This window comes from Astyanax mexicanus, chromosome 16, assembly GCF_023375975.1.
Source record: "Astyanax mexicanus isolate ESR-SI-001 chromosome 16, AstMex3_surface, whole genome shotgun sequence".
NCBI lineage: Eukaryota > Metazoa > Chordata > Actinopteri > Characiformes > Acestrorhamphidae > Astyanax > Astyanax mexicanus.
In genome coordinates this window covers 42,045,015-42,064,959 of record NC_064423.1, presented here as the reverse complement: position 1 = coordinate 42,064,959, position 19,945 = coordinate 42,045,015, and the positions used below count along the sequence as shown (strand labels likewise).

The 19,945-nt window shown below is 36.8% G+C and overlaps 1 protein-coding gene across 2 annotated transcripts in view; it reads right to left on the bottom strand.

Moving 5' to 3' along the window:
• ccdc102a (coiled-coil domain containing 102A) overlaps positions 1-19,945 on the bottom strand; it is a 134,666-nt gene that overhangs the window by 75,918 nt on the left and 38,803 nt on the right. The window lies entirely within an intron of this gene.

The window sequence follows — 19,945 nt, the reverse complement described above, 5'->3', positions numbered from 1 at the left end:
ACAGAGCTGGAGAACTGTTTTATAATTTAAGATTTTATATAAGTATATAAATGAGATTGAACAGAAAACCTTGGATCAGAGGCCGAGATGCCATTCACACTAAGGATGCAAGGTATTGTGATATTTTGTTTTATAATACTGTATATATTTTCATATATTTAATTAATTATGTTTAATGATAAGTAGGGGTATAAAAGAATATTTAAGTTTTGCAATATTTTAATTTGCAATACTGTGTCGATTTTTAAAACAAAGTAATGTTTTAAATAAATTAGTTTAGATTAGTAAAGATTGGTGTCAGAAGTGGTTCATATAGTGAACACTAGACTTTAGTGTCGTACTCTGTCAATAGACTTGTTTTAGTTAAACATTTGGAATATTCATGCCTTGTTTACAACAATATATGTTTATGGGCCATTCCCCCGAAATTAAACTTTTTAAATATTAAATATTAATATTAAAATATTAATTTTTTTAAATATTTGTTCAACTCTGAATCTAATAACACATTTATTTAACTATTCAAAACATGTACTGGTCAAACTCAGACAGCTTTACTTAATTTTTACAAGGTTTCTAAGCCAAAGATGTTTACAAAAGTCATGTGACGTTTAAAAAGCATGTTTAAAAGCAAGTCAACTAACTAATTTAATTTTCTCTTAAGAACATTTTAAAGAAATGGTTATAGACTGCATGTTCAAATAATTTATATTTATGACAAAAAATTACTCCTGTTAAAGGCACTCATTTCTGTTACTGCCATTTACTCCTGTTACTGGCACTCATTCCTGTTACTGACACTCAATCCTGTTACTGGCACTCAATCCTGTTACTTTTTATGTTTATGCCCTGTAAGTTCATGCCAATTCTCAGCTAATACGCAGTTCACAGCGTATGGGTGTTGTCTTGTCCCTTATCTGGTGTGTTTACACATTTTACAGCAGTGCTCTTTCTGAGATTAAATTACTTTCTAAAACTGAACGTTCTTTAAAAGTGACTTACTGCAGGAAATAGATGTGGTTTTGGGTAAACTCCTTAACAAGAATACGCATTTTATCAATTGATTGTGAAACACCATGCCAGTCCAACCGCGCTGCAAGCTAAAGCACCAGCAGAACCAACACCAAAAAAAAGGTCTTTATAGATTTTAAACACGTATAAAAGCTAAAACATTCCCGTATGTTAGTGGTAAATGTGGATAATAGCGCCACTTTCCTGGGTGGATCAACATTTCAACACATTTTCCCTGCAATTTAACTCCCTCAGAAGCATGCAGCTCATTTAACCTCAGTCTGCAGGCGGGGGGCTGGCGGGGGGCCGAACCACGGGACTGAAGAATCTGAGAAAATCAGACCCAGGGTTCACCTGCAGAGGAATTTTAATGGCTGATCAGTCATTTAGACAAGAATAAGTGTGTGTGTGTTTAAGTATGTATGCTCAGTGTGTGTACGGTATGATATGGTTACAGAAGGATGGTTTCTGAGTAAAGGAGGGGAGGTTCAGGAGGTTTAGGAGGTTTGAGAGGTTTGGGAGGTTTTGTTGGGAGAAGTCCTGAAATGTAGCCCGCAGGGTAATTGGGCGTGTAATCTGTCTGAGCCAACCAAAAATGTGTCTAGGAATGAAGCTGCAGAGACAGGTAATGTAAATGAGACTATATATACACTAGGGGTGTCACGATCTCGATATTTTATCGAAATCGAATCGAAATGAGGTCACGATCTCGAGTATCGAAGTCAAAAAGAGGATCGACGATCCCTCCCGCGCGCGCTACGCAAATAGCGCAGCGCGCTACGCAAATGGCGCGGCACCAACACAGCGCATCCTATTCATTTAAATAGAGATAGCCACTGCATGAGCGCAGTCGGCGGGAGTGTGATCACTGTTTTTATCTGTCCAACGGGGGAGGGGGGGCGGGGGTTGGGCGCGCAGGTTTTGTATCTGTATCTAACGGAGGGGTGGGTGCGCGCAGGTGAGAGCGTGTGAACTCGCTGAAATGCGTGTGTCAGTGTGACTTGAGAACACTGACTATAGATCACAGTGAGGTGGATTAAAAATCTTAAACTTATAATTGACTACACCTGTTGCTTTCCATTGAATTAAAAAAACATCTTTCTCTCAGATAAAGTAAACACAAGCGTGTTTCTGACTAAAATAAAAGCTTTTCAGGAGAGATATAAGTTATGTGTAAATATTTATAAGACAATACCCACATCACTTATCTAACCAGCCTGTACTGATTTCTGCCCCCCAATAATGCTTTCAATGACCTCTAATAGCCTTTAATAGTCTTCAGTAGCCTTTAAAAGACTTAACTGGCAGCCGTGGTGTGTCCACTAAACTCCGTAGTTATAAACATCCTGAGGTTAGCAGCGCGCTAACTGACCTGTTCATAATGTAATCCGAGCAGTGCCTCCGTGTCGGCTGTTCTAACCTGCTGCTGTTAGCTGCTTGGGCTGAAAGATGAACTGTAGTGAGCTGTATTATCCGGTTAGTGGGGTTAAAACCTTTATTTGTTTACAGAAACAGTAAAAACGGACTGGCTGAGCTCTGTAGCCCGTGGCTGGGCTGTACTGAAGTAGTGACTGAGTGAAGAGAGCGGGGTGCTGCTGCTGCTGCAGCTCCGACTAGTGGTTTGATGAAGAACTGCAGCTTCATGTAATGAGCAGTTTCACCAGCCATCCACAAACAGCTCTGATAAACTGCTTGTTTTAATAGTGCACACTGTTGCTACCAAAAAAGTCACTAGATGGCATTACCATATATATCTTAATAAATAATAATAATAATATTTATAATAATAATAATAATAATAATAATAATAATAAATATATTATTTAAATTTTATGAGGCATAAAATAATAACAAGAAAAAAACAAGAAAATCGAGAATCGAATCGAATCGTGACCCTCAAATCGAAAATGAAATCGAATCGAGGATTTAGAGAATCGTGACACCCCTAATATACACATATAGACATTTACCTTAACTAAGTGTGGAAAAACTCTCATAATTAGGGGTGGGTGATACAGGGTTCTTGCTCCATTTTAAAAGTCAAATTTAATGCTTTTTATGACCTCAATAAATAGAATTTAAGGCCCAAAAATGTAGTCATAACTACTTTAGTAGAAAATAAATTATTGTATAAAGAATTTAAACTCAACATTTCCCATTTATCATCAATTTTCTTTTTAAATTTTGTTCCATTGTAATGTAGAACATGTTAGCATGTTCACTAGCCCGCCGCTAATGATAACTCTATATATAATAATATGTAATATTTTTTTAGGGTATAATATCGTTCTCCTATTCAAAAATGTCGGAGATATTATTGGTAACGATATAATATGGCACATCTCTTGAAACAACCTTCATAATTAGAGGGGAAGAGAATTTTTATATTGACATCAGAATTGTTATCATATTGTGAAATGTTATTTGTACTACTGTATAAACTTTCAGAAGCACAGATTTACTATTAGCTTAAATGTAAAGCTTGGTGTCAGAAGTGGTTTATTTGGAGTCGTATGTAAAGTTGTCTTTAGATCCCAGAGTTATGAATAGATAAAAAAAAATAAACTTAATAAAATTAAGATGTTGTGCTTTCTATCTTTCTATACTTTAATAGTTTTCCCATCCCATAGTTCATTTTATTTAAACAATTATAAAAAGGCATTTTACAATAATTGCATTATGGACTCATTGAACAATAAAGAGACATTACCTCAGTAATATGAGTTAATGGTGATACGGTCTATTGTGTTTATTTGTATATTTGCTCAGCTCTGGAAAAAATAAAAGATCACTTCAGTTTCTGAATCAGTTTCTCTGATTTTGCTATTTATAGGTTTATGTTTGAGTAAAATGAACATTGTTGTTTTATTCTATAAACTACAGACATTTCTCCCAAATTACAAATAAAAAATATTCTCATTTAGAGCATTTATTTACAGAAAATGGGAAACGGCTGAAATAGCAAAAGATGCGCAAAGATTTAAACCTCAAATAACGCAAAGAAAACAAGTTCATATTCAGGGTTTCAAGGTTTAAGAGTTCAGAAATCAATATTTGGTGGAATGACCCTGGTGGTTTTTAATCAGTTTTTTTCATGCATCTTGGCATCATGTTCTCCTCCACCAGTCTTACACACTGCTTTTGGATAACTTTATGCTGCTTTACTCCTGGTGTAAAAATTCAAGCAGTTCAGTTTGGTGGTTTGATGGCTTGTGATCATCCATCTTCCTCTTGATTATATTCCAGAGGTTTTTAATTTGGTAAAATCAAAGAAACTCATCATTTTAAGTGTTCACAACGGCAGGGTCTCCTCCAGCTGAACACTGTTCATGCTAAAAGAAGGAGCAGGAGCTGCAGGAATATCCCCAGGCTCTGCTCGACTCTCCTCCCCCCGTTTCCCCGTGAGGTTCTGCCGAGGCCCAGAGGAAGCTGCAGGGCGGAGTCTGTGGGTTTGGAAGCTTCTCGTTGCTGCAAACAGAACCGAGCGCTGCAGGAACCGCGGGCCGGGCCTCGCCATAAAACACAGCGCATACGAAAGCGTGTTTTATTAGCGCTTCGGCACTGCGGCCAATCGACAACTGTAAATCTGAGGGAAGAGATCAGATTCCTCCCAGTGTGTGACGAGTGTGTGTGTGTGTGTGTGTGTGTGTGTGAGAGTATAGAGAGTTATATTGCATGCACACACACACACGGCGATGGAGGAGCGTAGCTGCTGTCGCTGTGGGTCAGCAGGACGCTAAATCAGGGCTCTGGGATCGGCAGTGTCTCTAAAAACACTCCACAGCTTGTTTTGCCATGAGGAATTGTGGGTCTTTATTTTCATTGTAGATTCTCACTGAAGCATCAAAACTATGAATAAACATATGTGGAGTTTTATGTTCTTAACAAAAAAGGTGAAATAACTGAAAAAAACATGTTTTATATTCTAGTTTCTTCAAAATAGCCCCCTTTGCTCTGATTACTGCTTTGCACTCTTGGCATCATTCTCTCAATGAGCTTTAAGAGGTGGCCACCTGAAATGAAAAGTTTTCCAACAGTCTTGAAGGAAGGAAGGAGTTCCCAGAGGTGTTTATTAGCACTTGTTGCCCCTTTGTCTTCTTCACTCTGTGCTCCAGCTCACCCCAAACCATCTGGATTGGGTTCAGGTCCGGTGACTGTGGAGGTTCAGCTCATTTTTTATTAAGTACATAAAACTCCACATGTGTTCATTCATAGTTTTGACGCTTCAGTGAGAATCTACAATGTAAATAGTCATGAAAAGAAAACACTGAATATCATAATCTAACCAGAAAATTTTATTTTTTGAAGAAAATGGTTGTACAGCTATTATGGCTCCAATCAGATATTCCAGGTCATGGTGAGATGTTGCTAACTGTTTGCAATGTGGTTGTTAAGATGTTGCTAAGATGTTGAAAGGTACAGTAGTCTGCTAAGGTGTTGCAAGATAGTTGCTAAGGTGTTGCTATGGTGTCTGTTGTGGTTGATATGGTGAAGCTAATTTGTTAGGTGATTGCTAAGTGATTGTGATGGTAGTTGTGGTGGTCGCTATTGTGTTGCTAAAATGTTGGAAGGTAGTTTGCCATGATGATTGCTATGATGCTGCTAAGTGGTTGCTAGGTAATGGCATGCCAAACACTGAATAACATTATCTATCAAGAAAAGTGCATTTCCTGAAGAAAACTAACATGGCTCACACCAATCACCAAGGCAACCCAGGTCAAGGTCTAGATCTAGGTGGTCGCAATGGTGTTGCTTACTGGTTGTTAAGGTGTTGCCATGGTGTCCGATGTGGTTGCTATGGTGTTGCTAAGATTCTTATAGGTAGTTTGCTAAGGTGTTGCTATGGTATCCATGGTTGTTTCTATGAAGCTGCTAAGGGGTTGCTAGGTGGTTGCTTAGGTGTTGCTACGGTATCCATGGTGGTTGCTATGATGCTGCTAAGTGGTTGCTAGATGATGGCATGTTAAACACTGAATAACATTATCTCTCAAGAAAAAAATCATTTCCTGAATGAAACTAACATGGCTCACACCAAACACCAAGGTATCGCAGGTCAAGGTCTAGATCTAGGTGGTTGCTATGGTGTTGCTAACTGGTTGCGATGGTGTCTGTGGTTGTTGCTATGGTGTTCCTAAGATGTTGCTAGGTGGTTGCAAAGGTGTTGACATAATATCCATGATGGTTGCTATGGTGTTGCTTAGTGATTGTTAGATGAATGCTAAGGTGTACTTAGTGGTTGCTATAGTACTGCTAAGTGATTGCTCTGTGTTTGCATTTTAAACATTTAATGACCAGAAAAATGCATTGCCTGAAGAAAACTAAATTGGCTCACACTAATCACTGTTGCTAACTGGTTGCTATGGTGTGGATAACTGGTTGCTATGGTGTTGCTAGGTCGTTGCACTAGGTGGTTGCCAAGGTGTTCCTGGGTGGTTGCAAAGGTGTTGGTAGTTAGTTTGCTGTGCGGTAGATTTTTTGTTAAATCACGTTTAATTTGTATGTTGCATGTATTTTGTTACATTATGAGTGTATACAAAATTTAAGTCTTTGAAAGTTAAAATAGACAAAAGTTTATCATTTTTTTGTTTCTGTTGAATTTTAGAAATTTTACTTACATTAAATAAAATGATATGTATATCTTATCGCAATAGTATAATCTTGACATAAAAAAAATATGTGTTTTTAATTTTGACAAGAATATATTATTTTCAGGCCGTATCGTCCACTTCTACCGTTCAATCTACCGCATTTGTGTCATCATAGACAAAGTTTTAAAGTCTATGTGGGCCTCTGAGTGTGAGCTGTGTTTTTTACGCTGTTGAAATGTTGTGGCAGGATCTGAAATGTGCAGCTCATGCTTAAATCCTCATAAACATCAGTGAGCTGAAGCAGTTTTGAAAGGAGGATGTGGTTCAACGATTTCTTCTAAATGTCCAAACAGACTCTAACAGAGCCTTTAAACACTGACTGACTGAAACCAGCTCTCTAAAAACACTTAACATTATTCTAACACCAAATAAAAGCTGTTTTAGATATTACAGACATTTTATTTATTAATTCAATCTAAGTTCTGCATCGTGTGATGATGCAACTGTAACTGTTTTAGTTATTTTATTTATTTTAGTTATTTTGTGTTTTTATTTATCTAATTTTATGTTTTACAATTTATCCCTTTTATTTTATTCATTTCATCCTTTTATTTGTTTTGTTACTGCTTTTTATTTGTGGTCTTTTACATTTTTATTTCATTTATTTTCTTCCTTTTATTTTTTACATATTTTTGTTATTATTTTAGTTCCATCATTTACTTTTTTATATAATTGTGGTTATTTTAGTCCTTTATTTTTTTTTAAACTGTGTTTATATTTTATTATTCTACATATTTATATCTTTGTTTTATTGCTCTACATTTGAGCCTGTTTGCATATCCTTTTATTTTGAATTATTTTATTTTTTCTTAATTAAATTTTATATTGTTCGCTTGATTTTACAATTTAAAGTTAAAGTAAACGTTTCTGTCCCTTTAATTTTATGTAAGCTCGGCTGCACTGAAAATGAGGGTTACCCTCAATGTATCTACGGAGTGAAAATAAAGGTTGATTGATTGATTGATTGATTTGACTTATTCACCAGATAATGTGCATTAGTGCTGAACGATATATATATTAAATAATAAACCTTTTTATTTTTTTAGATGAATTGAGATAATATACATCTCAAACTTTTACATCCTATAAGGTAAAAACAAAAAGGCAAGCACTTTTATTAACATTCAGCTGCTGTGCCAAATTAAGACAAAGGGAAAGGTAAAATGTAGGGGCTATTTGAAACAATATTGTTTTCTTCTTATATCTTGTTTGAAAATATAATAATTCTATAATAATGTGAATCTTTTCAATTTTGCACCAGAGCATCTTCAAACTAGCTCTGGAATTTCTGAGTGGAAAACAAACTAATTTTGTAAGATTGATATAGATAAGCATGTCTGGTAAATGTCAAATACATTTTAAACATAACATTATGACCACCTCCTTGTTTCCACATTAATAATTATAAAATAACAGTGCCCTCTTTTCATGATGCGATTTAATTCGAGAGTCTGGATTCACAAGAGATTGTTTCATATATTGTGAATCGAATCGTAAGCTGAGCACTAATAATTGTTGTAGAAACAAGGAACAAGGAGGTGGTCGTAATGTTATGCCTGAAATGTCAATTCTTCTGTTTAATTCCTAAGTGTATAAACAGTAATAAATGCACCTTGTGTAAAAAAAAAAAAAAAAAAAAAAAAAAACTACTGTGCGGTTTTATTTCTAAATTAATCACTTGTTTATTTAGGCAATTGCGAGCGAAAGTATCTTTATCTAAGTGGACAAAAACAAAGGAAATATTAATAATTCATTACTGTAACAAAATATATTTTTTGGTATTTTTACTAAAGTATTTCAATTACTTCACTACACTATTGGAAATCTGTCGTTCCTTTTGGCTTGTGAATGCTGCATGTAGGATCTGTCATCTCAGGATCTGGCTAGAGATGGGACCGATCCGATACAATATCGGTATCGGGGCCGATATTGACATAATCCGACGAATCGGATATCGGGCGGGCGCTGCCGATCCACTTACCGATCCATATTCCAGTCCAAAGCTTGAGCTGAACAATAAACCCGCCATAACGTTAACACAAAACGCATCCCTGATCAGGATTCCAGTTCCACAGTTTACCCTGAACCCCCAGCAGCTTCAGTCTGCGGCTGACTGAGTAACTTTAGCTGTTTATCTACAAAAAAAAAAAGGCCATTATCTGGAGAGTTTTAACTTTGGAAACGCTGTACAGCAGAACGGTACACGTAAAGTCAGCGTCTGAGAGGTAAACAGATTAACACCAGCAGTCTGTTAGCCTAGCTAGCACTGAACTGAACAGCAGCTGCATTCCGGTGTTGTGAAGGTATTATAACTACAGACTGGAGTAAACTATATTCATAATCCACATATCCTATAAAACCACAGCATCTACAAACACTAACCAGCACAAACACACCCATCTGTTATTAAAAACAGTCATTAATTTAGTTCGGAAATACAGTTAGCGTTGCCACTTAGCCGTTAGCCATCTCCATTAAGATCTGCAGTCTGTTAGCCTAGCTAGCAAAATCATTCTGGCATTGTGAATGTAATAAATAAATATCTTAAGTGAACTACAGCCATAATCCACATCTAATATCAAACCACAGATCCTACCAACCCTAACCAGCACTAAGAAATCAATCTGTTATTAAAAAACAGTGATTAATTTAGCTCGGAAATACAGTTAGCATCGCCAGTTAGCCGTTAGCTATTGCAGCTAATCCTCTATGCTACCTGTCAAAATAAAAGTCTCCTGCACAACCGTTGCAAAAAATGACCTGAATTTAATGTTTAACGTATTTAATATTTTACTTTTTTTTATATTTAATAAAAAATCAAACATTTTATTTGAAAGGAAACTATAAATGTCAAATAAATGACTTTTGAATGCATTTACATTAAATGCACCTGTGGATACTCTTAAAAGGGCTGTGTGGTCTGTTTCAGCCTCATTATTTAACCTTAATCATAGTACTGTTAATAAACTAAAAGTATCGGTATTTGTATCGGTATCGGCAATCTTATATCAGTTTTATATCGGTATCGGATCGGAGCTGAAAAAAGTGTATCGTCCCATCACTAGATCTGGCTTCAGTCAAAAATGACTAACAAATCCTCTGCCCTTTGCTTACGCCCACTGGTTCTCTGGCCTGCACTAGCAGGATTTCAAATTGTTGTGTTTAAACAATACAACCGCATAACATTTCATAACCAGAAAATGAAATCACACCTTCCCATGATGTACATCGTCAAATTTTTGTCATTGCGATGCCTCGTGTGGTGATGCTTTGTTACACCCCTAAGAATTATCCATGTGTTCATCTCCACTGATCACATAGGACACTTTGCAATTCTATAATTGAATGACCCAATGACGCACCATTATATTAATAATAACATTATTAATAGCTGCTCTGTGGTGATCATATTTGATCAGTAGAGCTTATTAAACAGATAAATGGTGCAAAAACCGGGAGCCACTCACGTTAACGCATGAAACTAAAGAACAAAATAAAGAATATGTGAAAACCACATTTTCACATCTTTACGCTGGAAAATCAAGACCGAAGCCTGAAACCAGAAATGTTTCTGATGCAAAAGCAAAACAACACTCTGGTTAACACTTCTAACCCAGAGCAGCAGGAGACGCATCGAGTCACACAGAACTCTGCAGACGACTAAATAACAAGCTAAAGACGCAACAATCAGCATTTCCTAGTCTTCTTACACATACACAAGCAACATATACTACTCTACATTAATTTATACTTATCCCTGATCTGTAGAGCTTATGAGACAGATAACTGGTGCAGAAACTGAAAGATGCTTATGTTAGTACATGAAACTAAAGAACAAACTAAAAAATATGTGAAACACATTTTCAAAAGATCTTATCCTTAGGCTGAAAAATCACGACCAGAAACAATTCTAACCCAGAGCAGCAAGAGACGCTTCACACAGAACTCTGCAGGCAACTTAATAACAAGGCAAAGACGCAACAATCAGCATTTCCTAGTCTTCTTAGACACACACAAGCAACATATGTACTCTATATGAACAAAAATACAAATATACCACTTTATACTCCCATATACCCTCCAACACTTTCCTAAACTACAATTCTACACCCCCCCATACCATCCTACACTAATCTATATTGCTCTATGCCTTCCTATATTCCCCTATACTTCCCTAAACTACAACCCTATACTCTCCTATACTTTCCTAATTTACAACCCTATCCTCTCCTACACTAATCTATACTGCCCAAGACCTTTTTATTCTACACTATGCTCCCCTTAAACTCCAAATCCTATACTGCCCTATACCTTCCTATACAACTTTATATTCTCATATACTCCCCTAAACTACAATCCTATACTCCCCTATAATCCCCTAAACTACAATTCCATACTGCCCTATGCAATCCTATCCTACTCCTATACTCCCCTAAATTACAATCCTATACTGACTGCTCTACACCAACCTATACTGTCCAAAACTACTCTACCTTACTACATTAATCTATAATTCACACTACCCTACTATACCTTAAAGTTTAATCCTATACTGCCCTATACCTTCCTAAATACCACTTTATACTCCCATTCACTCCACTAAACTACACTTTACGTTATACTCCCATTCACTACAATCCTATACTGGCCCTTTAACTTTTTTATACCACTTTACTCCCATAAACTACAACCCTATACTGCACTATACTTCCCTACACTAATCTATACTGCCCAATGCCTTCCTATACTCCCCTATACTTCCCTAAGCTACAACCCTATACTAAGCCATTCTATACTACCTTATACTTTCCTGAACTACAACCCTCTATCATCCTGTACTACCCTGTACTCCCCTACACTAATCTATACTGCCCAAGGCCTTCTTAAACAACCCTAAACAACAATCCTATACTCCCCAAAACTACAATCACATTCTGTCCTATTCAATCCTATACTACATCTATACTCCCCTAAATTACAATCCTATACTACCCTAAACACCATCTATACTTCTCATACTACCCTATTAAACCCTACACTTAAATAAAACTATACTGCCCTATATCTTCCTATACAACTTTATAGTCCCATATACTTCTGTACAATTATACAATTATAGACTGCTATATACCTTCCTATAGAGAACACAGTTCCACCGTTTCACTGATCCACTGCTCAATACTGGGGGTTTATACCCCTCTAGCCCAGTCCTTGTTTAATTTCTCTAGAGGCTCCTATTTTATTGCCAATACTTCTCTTCTAAAGGGATTAGGGGTGTCCAAAGGGGTGTCCAAAACATTTGGACATACAGTGTATTCTAATAAATTTGAACGTCACAAGAAAATATTGGACATGTAGCTGAAAAGCCAAATGATGGTTGACCACAGAAAACAGTAACAGAAATGTTCCACATGATGGGACCAGTACACCCAGTCCCCCACTGTCCATCCAACCACATCTGTCTTCCCTAAACACTGGTCCCATTTACCCCCGACTGGAGAACGCAAACCATAAATCTGCCATTCACCGTCAGAGGCACCACCGCCACTGCCACACAGTTTGACTTCATATTTCATTTCCCAGAAAACATCTGGCACTTCATTATAATTGATGCCAAAACAGAGCGGATTTGACAGGGAGACAGGCACAAAGGGCCTGTTCAGACTCCAAGATCGAAAAAAAGAAAGTAGGACAAAAAGATCCTTCCAAAAAACCTGACAAGTGACAGGTTTTAAGCAGAGTAAAATGGTTTAAGAAGAGGGAAACTTTAAACTGTAACATGCTAAATTACTCTTGCCATTTCCAATGGAAAAATGCTAAAGAACACTGCTCTGACCTGTGGGATATGTGGGTGGAGTCTCGTACATTGAAGGTGAATATGGGATCTGGATTTCAGCCAGTCAATCAACTGTTTACAAGGACAATTCCAGCCAGATGCTGCCGGTCACCATAATTACCATCCACTGCACTGCACTGTACATTTCTGGTACAAACGCCACACTGTGAATTAGGGCTGCAACGATAAGTCGATATAATCGACAATGGCGATTATTTAAATTTGTCGACTACAAATTTCATTGTAGACTAATCGTTAGTTTGTAACAGTAGTGCATTACACAAAGTGCTGAAGACAGAAGCGTAGCAATGGGAGATGGGTAAATGACTCACTCAAACAGTTTACACTCAACTTAGTTAGTCTCCAAAAGTGCCCAAACACAACAGATTACATATAAAATCACTAAATATCAGTACTTTCCACGTTTAAACAACATTTAGATATTTAAACCATTTAAATCTCATGTTCGCTATTTCTATTGTTTTTAGAGATGGAGAACATGGCAGAAATAATCGTTGACTAATCGACTAATCGGAAAAATAATCGTCAGATTAGTCGACTACCAAAATAATCATTAGTTGCAGCCCTACTGTGAATGCAATACCTAGTCCACAATACAGAACTTTTTGTGTGTTGTTCACACTATACGACTGGTTGTACTGAACTCACAAGTGCTTCAGTTGTTGTGGCTTTCACAACTCACCTGGCTGCTTTCTAAAAACACGTTTTGTCATGAGAACATGTCAGAACTAAAGAAAAACACACACAAGAAATAGCAATGATAAGGGAGAATACCCACTTGAAGTGAGTCCAAAATGTATCAAACATATGAAGCAATTGATTAAAAATCAGAATATAAAAATGTCTAATAATTGTAAGAAGTATGTTAAAGGTTTCAGTACCGCAGACATCATTTTTAAAAGGTTTTAAACTCCAGTTCTAAATATTTAAAATATGTGCTTTAGCCTGTAACTCCAGCAACAGATTACCAACCAATCAGAAAGCTCACATTTACTGTAGAAAAATGGAAATATACATATATGCTTTCTTTGTTGTTTTTTTTTTAGGTAAGATACATTATTATAGATTTTACAATTAAATAAATATTCAGAAGAAGTAGATAGTTACAATTTTTCCTTTAACGTTTATTTTTTTTAGTTCAATTCACCTTTATTTATAGAGGAGTTCCTCTAGCATTTAGTGTCATTTCCTGCTATAACAGGAGAAACAAAAAGTGCTCAGACTCTCGTTTTTTTTATAAAAGTTTTGCTCTGGTCATGCAGAAGATGCATTTCGGTTCTGTGTTTCTCTTTCTCTCTTTCTATGTGATTCCATTTGATGCAGGTAGCCCCTACTCATGACTCCCAGTCACCGACTGGCCCAGATATTAAACCTGCTTAATATTTGCAGGGCATCTGCAATTCGTTGTCACTCGGCGAGCATCTTTTAGTAATTTACACTACACAACTAAGCAAACGTTGAGAGATCCCAGATTTGCGATCAACTAAGAACTGTCTGTGACTAAAAAAAGGGGAATAAAATAGTGTAGTTTGAACCTGGCATCAAATTCCAGCACCCTAACTTTGGAAATGAAATGTCCCATTCTTCTGCACATATTATCAGGCCTCACTCCAACTCCAACATAATTCTCGTGGCCTTGCCATGAGCATGCTAACCAGTGCTCAATCTCCCTCACTTATTCACTCCAGATATCACCTCACAACTTATACGGGTATGTGCTTTCCCAAGCCACGTCCTCTAGAATGATGGATATAGTGTATCTTAAGGCAGGATAAACAGTGAAAAGTCCAACGTTCAAACGGCAAAGAGAAAATAAAACAGAGAAACCTTGAAACAATGTGCTGTACACAGTGCAGTCGCTGCTAAATGGGCTCAGAGGGCCACGTCTCATTTCACATGAAATACACTGGAGGTTTTGACGTAAAGCCAATAGCGACGTTCGCACTGCAGCCCACAGGCCTCATCAGTCAACTCACAGCCAAATAATCACTCTGAATAATCTCTGTCAGAGAACACAAAGAAACGAGGGATTTAAAACGACTAAATATCGAAAGCTCTAGAGACAGCGAGGAACTGGCAACAGTTCTCAAATACAAACATAATAATAAGAAAATATCATTAAAGAAAAAGCAGGCAATGATCTCTTACAACACACTGCCCAACTAAACAACCAGAAAATATACTGGGTCTTTTCAAAAGAGGGTGTTAAAAGTGCCTCGAGTTGGTGTTAAAAGAATATTTACTTTATTTATTTTTAAATGTATGTTTGTAGTTTATAGGCATGCACAAAACATGCCACACTAGTTCTTATGGAATTTTTTTGCTACATTATTTTATCCTTGTTGTGAATGAATTAAGTTACACTTATGTAGCACCTTTCTAGAAACCCAAGGAGGCTTTACAATCACGTTTTTACCACACAACCACCTATAGTGGCAGCCAATAGCGCACAGCTTGCTCTCAACCGGAAACCACTGTCTGCATCAGGCACTACAGAATTTTACCCAGCACAGAGTGCCAATCCATATTTGGGCAAACAGTCATACGTACATTTACACACTTACACACACACCAGATCAATTTAGAGTATTACATTTTTTACAATAATATAATATGAGTCAAATCCTGAGAGCTCCATCGTGTAAAGCTAAATTACTGAACAAACTCTGAGCTTGTAGATTGCAAATTTCAAATTTCCATGACTTTTCCAAAACTTCCTGGAAATTGCTATTTTGAAATTCCATGACTTTTCCAGGTTTTTAATGACTGTACGAACCCTGCAAGAATTAAAACACTGCAACATGACGTGTTGCAATATGACTATTGTGCATGCAAACACTGCGATGACGATGCTTAAACAATAGCCTATATCGTGCAGCACTAATTCATAATGCAATCTAACATATTTAGAAAGAAGTTTGGAGCCATCTCTCTTATCCATATTTGAAAGTATTTGTAATTCATGAAATTAAAAAACAACTGCACAGCCCACAAACAGAAAACCACAGATCTGACGTATTCTCTCAGGCGTTTAGTGTGAATAATAAACTGATCTGAGCTTCAGAGACGAAGTTGCTGTGCTTCGATCTCAGACTGAAAGCACACCTCTGCCTGATCCTGCTCTCCTGTGGTTTGTAGATGAGATCTGCCTGAGAGAACAGAGGAAGTCTTACTTTTTCATGACTTTTTCATTCATTCAAGGCAAATTTTCATGACAATGCGACTGTTGAAGCATGGAACAGTGGTGAATCTTGCCAGGAGTGGCCGGCCGGCTGACCAAAATTACCCCAAGAGCGCAGAAATGACTCATCCAAGAGGTCACAAAACACCCAACAACATCATCCATAGAACTGCAGGTTCACTTGGCTTAGTTGAGGTTAGTAAAGCTAATTTAGGGCCTGTCAATGTGTCTTCGCTATCGTAACAAAGGGAAAAGTACTTAATAAAACACTACAATGATAAAATGTATCAATTCCTGTAAAGAGAGCTCCATCGTGTAAAGCTAAATTACTGAACAAACTGAGCTTGTAGATTGCAAATGTCCATGACTTTTTCATGACTTTTCCAAAACTTCCTTTGTATTTTTATTTTTCCAAAACTTATCCAGGCCTGGAAATTGCCATTTTGAAATTTCATAACTTTTCCAGGTTTTTATGACTGTACGAACCCTGCGAGAATCAAAACGTTGCAACATAACGTGCTGCAATATGACTACTGTGCACGCACACATCGCAATGACTATGTTTAAACGGTATATCGTGCAACGCTAATTTAGTCTAATGCAGTATAATGCATATTGAAAGAAGTTTTGAGCCATCTCTCTCATCCCTATTTGAAAGTATTTGTAATTCATGAAACTATAAAACAACTGCACAGCCCACAAACAGAAAACCACAGATTTGACGTATTCCGTCAGGCGTTTAGTGCAAATAATAAACTGATCTGAGCTTCAGAGACACAGTTGCTGTGCTTCGATCTCAGAGTGAAAGCACACCTCTGCCTGGTCCTGCTCTCCTGCGGTTTGTAGATGAGATCTGCCTGAGAGAACAGAGGAAGTCTGAGAGCGTCTTCACCTCGCGGTTTCTGACCGCAGACTGCGACAGTGACAAAGATCAGTTTTCCTTCCACAAAACACAAAAAAAAAAGTTGTGATAAAGTTCTCAGCAGATCTGCTATTGCAGCATCTCTCTGTCTCTGTACTAAAGCAGGTCACAGTCTGACGCCATCCGTCACAGACAGCCAGGTTTCAACACAGCGGATGCTGAACCAGAAGAGAAGGACAGGTAAAGGTGAACATCAATAACGAAAGAGAAGAGAGTGTAGCGCTTTGATGTTGATGTTAAGAGGAGATCTTAATCTGAGAAAGGCTAAGTTTATTACAGAGAAAAAAACAGATACAGAGACAGATGATCTGTATCTAAGATCGGAAATCTTGTGGAGTGCATTGTGAACGTTGTGTGTGAACGTTGTGCTTCACATTAAAACTGTACTAATTAATGCTTAATTCCAGAAGCTGTAAAACTCTTAAACTTCACCTAAACAACACACTGCAGCGACACTTTCCAAAGAAAAATATATATTAAAAACAACACTGTCACATTTAACCCGCACTGAGACACTTTATCACCATCACTTTTCACTGTTACTAATATCCATTCAATCATCATGCTGCTATAGCAATTTGCACTTCTGACTTAATTTTGCTGCGTATTCTGTGTATTTATCTTATCTATTTTACTATTGTGTTTAATTTATTCTATTTTATTTTGTCTTTATATGTATCTATTTTTAGATTGCTCTTTGGGTGTAAACTTGATCGTGAGAATACAGTTTCGTTCCACCTCATGTACCACCTCTTGTACCACATTTACCACATGATGTTAATGACAATTAAGTCTCCTCAAATCTTTGAATCCTTAAATGCTTGATGTCCCAATCGCATTTTATTTTGAGTACCAGTGGATACAAAGTCCCGATCCGATACTTTGGCAAAGCAGTACAAAAATGAATAAATAAATAAATAAAATCCAGCAATGTGCAAAATGAATTATGTAAACCTTTTGAATTATCACCTGAAAACCAAAAAACAGGGCAGCAGTATTTTACAAGATCTTTTTGGGGACATTTAATAACTCCTGTAGCAGTCTAAGATTTGTGTGGCAGAAAGACCATAATTGTGACTCTAATTGTGATATTAATGAAGAGAGCTGGAAGAGGGTTCTGTCAAATATACACAAACGTTACATAAGGAAATAAAAGAAAATTTTTATTTATTAGTTAGTTATTATGTTGTCTATCTTACTGCCATGTTGTCTATTAACCTCCGCTAACTTTAGTTCTCTCCCTGTTAATGTAAGCCAGCTCTTCGCTAACCTCAGTTCTCTCTCTAGTAAAGTTAGCTAGCTCACGGCTAATGTTATCTAGCTTTCTGCTAATGTTAGCTAGCTCTACGTTAACCTTAGTTCTCTCCCCAGTAACTCACGACTAATGTAAGTATGTGCTTTCTCACTGGCATTAAACGCACCGTCTAAAAATGTAATACCTACAGCACATTTACAGTAAATTTAAGACAATGTAAGACCTTAATTATCCAGACTTTAATTGAAGACATTTTAAGACTTTTTAATAACACGCAGGAACCCTGTATAGGCGAACCGAAGAATCGTCTTCCTTTTTTTTTTTTATCACCTCTCTAAACCTGAACTTTACTATTTATAGGTTTATGTTTGATTACAATTAACATTGTTGTTTTGTTCTATAAACTAGTGAAACATTTCTCCCAAAATCCCCATTGAAAATCTCTGAAATGTGATCCAGAGGAAAGAAATAAACCTGAGCTGCCTGGGTTTTTGCTCCAGCAGTGGCATAAAGTTTTACAAAAGCAATGTGTAAGACCATAATGCCAAGATGCATGAAAACTGATCAAAAATAAGTTTTTTCCATCAAATATTGATTTCTGAACTCTTAAAACATCAGTATTGTTATTTGAGGTCTGAAAGCACTTTTTTCATCTTATCGCTATTTAAACTATTTCTCATATTCTTCAAATAAAGGCTCTAAATTACAATATTTTTATTTTGAATGAGAGAAATGTCGTCAGTAGTTTATACAATAAAACAACAATGTTCATTTTACTCAAACAAACTTAAGAAAAGTAAAATCAAAGAAGCAGATCATTCTATATTTTATGTTTATTTATTAATTTGCTCAAGGTTCTCAAACTTTTAATTATTGAGTATAATTCACTGAATTTAAAAGAAAAATGTGCTATATGAAAAAGCCTATATCAGGACATACATTTTTGGTTATATCGCACAGCCCTATTTCTCACAACTACACTTCTACAGGCCAGAAAACTTTAATCTGGCCCAGACAGAGAAATAACACTCCAGTCCCCCTGGGGTTCTGTGGGTCTTACACAAGTTTCCTGCAGAGTTTGTGTGGAAATGGAGCAGCTGAACAGCTGGCGTACGAGCTCCACCTGCCTGGCGTTCAACAATATCAACAATACCAACGTCTATAGATCACATCCCTGAGAATAACGCCAGCCCCCTGCCGTAAACACGGACACTAAGAGGAGGGGTTATAAAGAAAGAAAGGGACAGAGGTCAAGAAAATCCATCCTGGGCGTCATCAAAAGCTCCCCGTACAGAGAAGCGGAGCTTTTGTATTTCTCTCTGCCCATATAAACACTCCAAGCTCAAATAAATCCATCCATTTTCTGTGAATCGTTTAAAAGAGTTTGAACCAGACTGTGCACAGCAGGATTAGCCAGGAGACTTTGTTTGAGGGAGGGATCTTTATGAGGGAGATGTAAAAACTTTTGTGCTTCTACTGCAGTCAAACATGAACTAGCATGTTTGTGTTTTCCCATTTAACACAAGCTAACACACTAATGTGTGATAAACGCTTAGCGTTAACATGCGGTGTGACCATCAACAGCTTATATACATAAAACTGATTTTAAGTGACACCTTAAATAGCTCATTTAGAAAGGGACTAAAACTAGTAAAAAAAAAAAATAGAGCTGGTGAGATCTCTTTATGTAAAAGTGATTTCGTAAAATTAAATTCAGAAACATTTTTTACACTCTAGATAGAATATGTCCTCTTTAAAGGAGCACTACGTATTATATTTTACATATTTCCTGATAAAATGATGTAGAAGTGTGATCAGATAGTGTTACAAGTCTAGCACATGCTTCAGCCTGGTAAACTCTTCTTTGTATTGTTCATTACAGAGTAGAAATCTGCTGAAAGTCCTATTTCCACACGCTGGTTTGCCAGGTATAGAACACAATAGAACAGTTAAATACAGCATGCTGCAGCTTAATTCTGCATCCTTCAAAAAAGCTCCATTACGAGAGAACGATCAAAACGGCTGCAAACATTGACAATGCGTTTAATAGATTGAGACAGATTAGAACCCA